General features: G+C 53.3%; 1 long non-coding RNA gene across 1 annotated transcript; it reads right to left on the bottom strand.

Moving 5' to 3' along the window:
- Positions 1-2,756: 2,756 nt before the first annotated feature.
- LOC119106420 (uncharacterized) lies at positions 2,757-5,867 on the bottom strand. The gene is made up of 3 exons (XR_005095134.1): positions 5,821-5,867; positions 4,373-4,470; positions 2,757-2,778 (listed from the first exon to the last, which is right to left on the bottom strand). It is a non-coding gene; the product is annotated as an uncharacterized LOC119106420 (long non-coding RNA).
- Positions 5,868-7,502: the final 1,635 nt, after the last annotated feature.

The following is a 7,502-nucleotide window of genomic DNA, read 5'->3' as shown; positions in this document are numbered from 1 at the left end:
ACTATAAATAAACCCGAAGCTGACTTGCCATCGACTTGGGAGCCCGAGTCACTTGCACTCAACGCCGAGCCCCACACCACAGCCTCACCGCTGCAAAACCTTTCCACCGAACTGGGGCAGCGTTCTTGCACACCGGCGCCAGCACCTCTCACCGGGCGCCGCCGTCTCGCACGCACCGACTCAGCTGAGGCGCGAGCCCAGTGGCCGACTGCTCCACTTGTTTAGATAAGAGCGGCGGCCGCACCACGGGGAGTGTAAAGGGCGTTAAGTACGTGGTAGTTTCTGTCGTCGCCGCCAGAGTTGAGCGTGAACGCAGAGGTTCTATACGCAGAACTCAAGAGAACGTGCTCCGCTGTCGCTTCCGGATGACAATGAAGTGTCAGATGTGCCGCAGGAAGCGGCAGTGGCGAATGAACGGCGACCGACGGCTGGTGCCAGTGGCGGTTGCCGGGTGATGGAGCGCCCAAAAGATCACCCAAGAGCACCCCCTGGTGTTCCCGGGTCAAGAGGGATAATCTTCGCCCGTCGCGAGCGGTCAAGGGGCCTCGGAGGCACGCCGTATCTCGGCTCGGGGCGCGCTCAAGGCCGGGGCGATGCTGACCCCGACCGGTCGGAGCTCTCGGTGATAATCGTTATCGAAGCGATCGGAAATGTTGAACGCAACCGTCACAGGACGGCTAGATAGTGGAGCGGCCATGCAGAACGAAGGAAACAGGTGGCCTTCATCACAAGGAGCCACGCAAGCCTGAGGTGTGATGCGTGATTGTCGTGATGAGCTGTTACCTATGTCACGTTTTGCCCCGTAAGTCCCAGTGTATCCATCACAAAGAGTCTCGTAGATTCCCAGCTATGTCAGGTACGCTGGCTGCAAAGTTCGCTGACCAGGATTTATTCTATGGAGAGCGTGGGAAACCACGCTTCGCTATATACCAAGAAAGACTGAAATGTCATGCTGCAAGTCCTATTTTGTGTGTTTGTGTCACAAAACTGCACGCTACCAACGCATGATTTATCACTTTCTGCTATATGCCATTTGAGCCAGTCTCAGAACAGAGTCCTGATATCCCTGCTATCATATCGGCATTAGACGTCATGGACCGCTTCCCTAGCTGCATTTTTCAGACCCGAATCCTGCGTCGGTGCGGAACGAAATCTGCTTTATTTTTGTTATTAAGATGTTATCATATTTTCCATGAAAAACAAAAACAAAACAAAACAATCAGGAACATCTGGCACATATGTATTCTTTAATGATGCCACTGCGGGCACGTCACAGGGTGTTGTACAATTACTAACATTGGAGTAGATTTCTTATGATGCTTTTAAAGGTAGAAATAACGTACCACTGGCTAATATCAAATTGCATATATATATATATATATATATATATATATATATATATATATATATATATATATATTTGTGTTTATATAAAAACATGCATGTGATTTACATGTAATAATGTATGTGTATATATATATATATATATATATATATATATATATATATATATATATATATATATATATATATATATATACGCACATCATCGAGATAATTGAAGTGCGACAACATAGGAAGGTCTGGATGACGACCGGGCAAATGTACTAAATATGCCATGTCACAAATACGCTGCAGCGTACCAGTCGCGTCACGTCATCAAAAACGTTTAAGCCACTTATTTCTCTGAGCTAGAATTCGTCCACCTCGTTTACATTGCTGCAGGAGTCAACGTTAGTGCAACGCTACGGTTGCGGGCACGGAGGGATATTGCTGTAAACAGTGGGCGCAGTCCACCAGCAAACGTGCTGCCCCGGTGCAGTTTGAAACCATCGTCAACATCCGAACGTTTTCGGGCTATCCGACCTTTGGTGCTGTTGACAAGGTTCACTGACCTTAGCCGGTGGCCGAGCACGCTCGTCGGAGACCACTCCCTGCGGTGGCGGACGGCTAGCGCTGTGCTGCCCTCTGCAGCATAGAACATCTATGTTAGCGCCTCTGGTGGCCGGGATGCGGATGAATCGTGAAAGCAACGTCGGCGGTGCGGCACGGGGCTTGTGTTGAGCATTAGATGACGAGCTGGAATGGGCCAGAACTCTGCTGCTGTAACCGCAGAATGTGGAAAGCCGCAGCACGAAAGCCCTGAATGAGTGGTGCCTCATGTTATGGTCTGCACCAATTTACAAAGAATTGCCGGAAATATTGGAAGGATTACAGGAACCAGTTAAAGCGCGGTTTATCTTTTCGCGGGCATGGTGGTGATGGTTAATTCCACGCGTAAGCTCAGTTCCCTCATGTGTTAAACAAAATCACACCTATGCCTACAATACAGCGATAACCACCCTCAGGACTTACCACCGTCTCATCTAAACACAGCCTAGAATTTATTACTATCTCTCCGAATCATAAAAAATGAACTGAGACCAAAGTTAAACGTTAGTTAAAAGTGTAGTGCTTCCAAGGCCAGTTTAGACTTTCAACAGCTGACAAAGCCCGCGTCTTCTAACAATCCAGAGATTTCACTGCCCTGACCTATCAAGATCGCGTTACCCGCACACCTACCATCAACCTCGTGAGCCACGAGAACCGCATTAACCCGAGCCCAGCATTGCATGCGCAGGCCCCGCCAGGAGGCCCACTGACCCACAGGCCCGTCGCCGGCGCGCTCCACCTGTTGGCGCAACTGCTCGTTCTCAGCGTTAAGGCCGGTCGGACCAGTGACGTCATCTCCCCGCGCCGGCTTTCGGCATGCAGACGGACGGCCATCAGCTGCTGCACCTTTGGGAAGGGACGGCCAACCGAACGAGTGGCATCAGTGACGTCATCTCGCCGGCGTGGATCTTCGGACTTAGCCGGTTCAGCCATCATTGCTGCAACCTGTGGGGAACGGGGTGGTGGATTGACACCAGTGATGTCATATCTGTCTTGCAGTTGGCCAAGTTCTTCGGCTGGATGCACTTGTGCCGAGCATGGAAAAGGGCAGGAGAAGGGGGCCGGAACAACCTGCCATCTCGCTCGCGTGGTTTGGGACCGGCATCGAGGGGAGCAATCAATCAATGACGCCATCTTGCTGTTTCGCGCCTCTCTGCCACCTGCGAACAGTCGGGCAGCACGCTGGGCCTGGACCCTAGTGGACACAGGTCCTGCGCCCACACAGTGGCTTAGCGGGGGAAGGAGAGGACGTCAGTGACGTCAGTGACGTCACTTCAGGCTGCGGTTGAGTCAGCCATCCCCTGCCGCGCCTAGTGCGTGGCGGGTGGGGAGTGGGACCAGGGACGTCACTTAGTCTGCGGTTGGTCAGCCAGTGCCTGCTGCACCTGTGGCCTGGCGGGCGGGGGAGTGGGACCAGTGGACGTCACTCAGTCTCGGTTGGTCAGCCATCACCTGCTGCACCTGTGGCCTGGCGGGTGGTGGGTGGGACTAGTGACGTCATCGATCTGCGGTTTGTCCGCCATCGCCCCTGCCGCGCCTGTGGCCTGCGGCGGGGAGTGGCCCACGTTCGCAGCTGCGGCGCATGTGTGAGCTGCGGTGCCAATGGAGCGTAGCTGGCCTCCGTTTACGCCGCCTTCGCACGGTGCAGCAGTGTAGGTCATGGACAGCACCGTAGTACCAATGTCCCTCACATGTCTCAACAGTTTACGGCTGTTTCAGAACAAAGTCGGTGGGTTGGTCCGTCCCGGTGGCTCAGTTGGTTAGAGCGCCTGCCTTCCGATCCACCCACCCGTGGCGGGGCGGGTTCGAGTCGCTTTAGGGCGCTCGCTATTTGCCCTTGATAGGTATGGCCTGCGGCGGTGGCAGCGGTCGCGCCAAAGGTCAGTTGACGTCAGAGAGCAGGACGAACCGTGCCGACCATTGCGGCACGTTAAGCTTTCGCCACAAAATTCTGCCGTTGACATGGAATTGCGCGATCGGATGGCAGGGGTAAGGGCTCACACAACAAGCACTGCTTAGCGTGAGCTATGATCCCGGAAATCCATCCATTCAAAGGGTTCGGAACAAGTCTTTAAAAAAAGGTTGCCCACCACGTCATATACAATACCTTCTCATCATTACCACGAATAAATTTTTCCTGACAAGGCACTCGCTATTCGAACGTTTTAAGTTAGTGTGCTGTTATTGGGTTTTTAAGGAGGCATCAACGGCATTGCATTTTTACGGCCAACATGCATATCGTTAACATATATACCGCACATATTTGCGCGTTGTGTACGCATCAATAAGACTCTAAGCCTCCCGCTGACGCAAAACACAGGGCAACGCACAGCACCGTTGCCGGGTTGTAACAGACTCGGCCCGTAAAAACCAGACGTGAGGCAGAGCCCATACACGGCAAACCGAGAACGTGAGATCCGCCGCCGCCTCTGGCACGTACCTGCCGCTGTAGCTGGTGCAGCTGCAACATGTACTGCTTGGTGCTGGAAGTGGTGGAGACCAGGCGGCTCTCCAGCATCTCACAGCGGCGGGACGCCTCTGCCGGAGGTCGACACCCGGTCATCATCGAGAGCTGGGGAGCAATCCCGGCCCCACCAAGAGCCGGGGAGCGATCCCCGGCACCACCGAGAGCCGGGGAGCGATCCCCGGTCACCACCGAGAGCCGGGGAGCGATCCCCGGCACCACCGAGAGCCGGGGAGCGATCCCTGCACCACCGAGAGCCGGGGAGCGATCCCTGGCACCACGGAGAGACGGGGAGCGATCCCCGGCCACCACCGAGAGCCGTGAAGCGTTCCCCGCACCACCGAGAGCCGTGAAGCGATCCCCCGCCGGCACCACCGAGAGCCGTGGAGCGATCCCCCGCACCAACCGAGAGCCGGGGAGCGATACCCGAACATCAACGAGAGCTGTGGAGCGATACCCGGCACCACCGAGAGCCGTGGAGCGATACCCGGCACCACCGATAGCCGTGGAGCGATCCCCGGCACCACCGAGAGCCGTGGGGCGATCCCCGGCACCACCGAGAGCCGTGGAGCGATACCCGGCACCACCGAGAGCCGGGGAGCGATCCCTGGCACCACCGAGAGCCGTGGAGCGATCCCCGGCACCACCGAGAGCCGTGGAGCGATCCCCGGCACCACCGAGAGCCGTGGGGCGATCATTGGCAGTACGCCTTTCACGGACCTCGCTGCCACATACAGCACAGGACGTTGATTCGCTGCAGACCATTGTCGCCGAAACGGAAGGGCCTGGTAGTGGTTTTCCTCGATCGGTAAGTCAACCACTCAACGTTAGAAGAATTAATGTCTGGATATCAAAATTTCATGGGCGCTGCAACATCAGGATTGACTTTGCAATCGACATTGCCTCCCCCCACACCCTGAAAAAGTGCTGCTACCAATGCATAGTAGTTGGTATGTATCGGTAACCAATTGTTCATTCAAAACAGGGCTACGCTTGCACCTTATTTTCGAATCCTGACGTGGGCAACAGGAGCAAGAAGAACAGGAGAGCAACAGTGAAAGAATGAGCTGCGACGTACATGTCGATTCTGCATAGGACCGAGTCGCCCGTCCTCATTTTTTGTCATTGTATTATTCAATATTTCGATGCAGATAGAATCTGTGTTCGACTCCTCGAATTCGAATCCGAATCCAAATCCAAATCCACTTCCCCTGGGATTCGAATTCCAAACGCTGCAAATACTCAGCCCTGAACTGCGTCGCCTTAAACCGCTAACACTGTTGCCCGCGAAATACCATAGCGCCTCACGAGTCTCACAGTAGCTATTCACAGCCAAAGCAGGCCGCGCCTCTCTAACTGTTCTGTGCACAGCGGCCGCAGCTCGTGCCGCGGCTGAAGGGCGGACATAACGCCGTCCAGCGCACCTGTCTCCAGCTCCTTCACTGTCTCCACCAGAGTGCGGTTCTGCTGGTTCATGTCGCCGATCCAGTCCTCCAGCAGCTCCATCTTGTCCTGCCGGCAAACGTGGGAGAAGAATTTTATCGCCCTTCGGCCGTGTGGCCAAACCCAAGAACACCCATGGAGCTAATGTGCTGCATTAGTACGCTTTGACGGGACATTTAGCAGCAGGAACGTAGTTTTTCCTGGGCACGCGTACTTCTTCCATCTAACGCAAACGTTCAAAGACGCACTCATTATGTTAAGTGTAGGCGTGCATAGGAGCTCATGATAAATGCAGTGATAGAAAAAAGAGAAAAAAAGCAATCAACTCACACGAAATCCCTCCATGATATTCAAGCGGCATAAAGCTCCCTTTTATAGAGCATGGTTGCAGAGCTTTTGTGAATGCTCAATGTAAACGCAGACTGACGGAAGAATCCGGGACAATTATGGTAGATAATGAATGCGTGGTCCAAACTTATTCACCGGGAATGGTCGCCACTTCTTAACTAGTCTCTCGATGGCCTGCTGATTCATACACAACACAGCCAAAATCCCGGGTTCGGTGCGCCCGATGCTGTGCTGCAGCTTATTTTTCTGAGCATGTCAGCTCTCACCAAAGGTGTCAGGGCAAAACAATTTTGTATTTCATTCATGCTTTAACCATGGAAAGCATGGGACGAATATGACTTGTCGCCGAATTTAAAGGGTAAATGACGCATTTTACCAAATTTGAACGCCGATGCTCCTTCCCCTGGTTCCCCATCCTGTTTCAAGGTCGACCCCCCGCGTCCGCCGGCTGTGACTGAGGACGCGTGCGCCACGGCTAATGACCTTGCCGCGGGCTATTCTGGGTCAGGGGTCAGGTGCCGCCGGTGACAGGCTCCAGAGTACCACCGACGGCGGGCCAGAGAAGCCGGCTACCGGACGCGACGACAGCGATGGACTAGGTGTGGGGCCACATGCCGGCTGCCCTGACGGTTTTGGGGCAAAAACAGAAATATTTCGGCTGTAATGTATGAAATGCCTTGCATGCGCAGATTGACGATGGTTGAATTCGCTTGCTGTTCACCTATCTTCGGACAATCAGATAATGAGGGATGCGTATTTATATTTGAAACAAATCAATTATTCGTTTTTTTCTCGCCTTTCCGTACCCGTTGCCAAAATGCCGCAACACCTCATAACCAGCTGCAAACGGGCAAAACAGCAAGCGTCAGGATTAGAGAATGGTAGTCCTTTTAAACGGAAACGCCTGATTTGTTGAAAAAGATCGATGGAAACCGAAAACACTGGGCACGTCATATGCTGGGCGGTGGAAAAAGCAAGGGTGACCATTTTTTAACGCGTGGGGTGACCATGAATCCTAGACCTTCCACTTTGCAACTATCCTCCGAACGTCGCAATAGTCTTTTTCATTTTCAGCACACCTAAAGCAGGTCAAAAAGGAGAATCGGTAATAAAGATAGATACATTTGCTTCCGCTTATATATATACATAGAGAGAGAGAGAGAGAGAGAGAGAGAGAGAGAGAGAGAGAGATAGAGAGAGAGAGAGAGAGAGAGAGAGAGAGAGAGAGAGAGAGAGAGAGAGAGAGAAGAGAGAGAGAGAGAGAGAGAGAGAGAGAGAGAGAAGAGAGAGAGAGGAGAGAGAGAGAGAGCGAGAG

Source organism: Pollicipes pollicipes, unplaced genomic scaffold (genome assembly GCF_011947565.3).
Source record: "Pollicipes pollicipes isolate AB1234 unplaced genomic scaffold, Ppol_2.1 Scaffold_6138;HRSCAF=7277_pilon_pilon_pilon, whole genome shotgun sequence".
Classification (NCBI taxonomy): domain Eukaryota; kingdom Metazoa; phylum Arthropoda; class Thecostraca; order Pollicipedomorpha; family Pollicipedidae; genus Pollicipes; species Pollicipes pollicipes.
The sequence above is the reverse complement of the archived record's forward strand: the minus strand, read 5'-3'. Positions and strand labels throughout refer to the sequence as shown.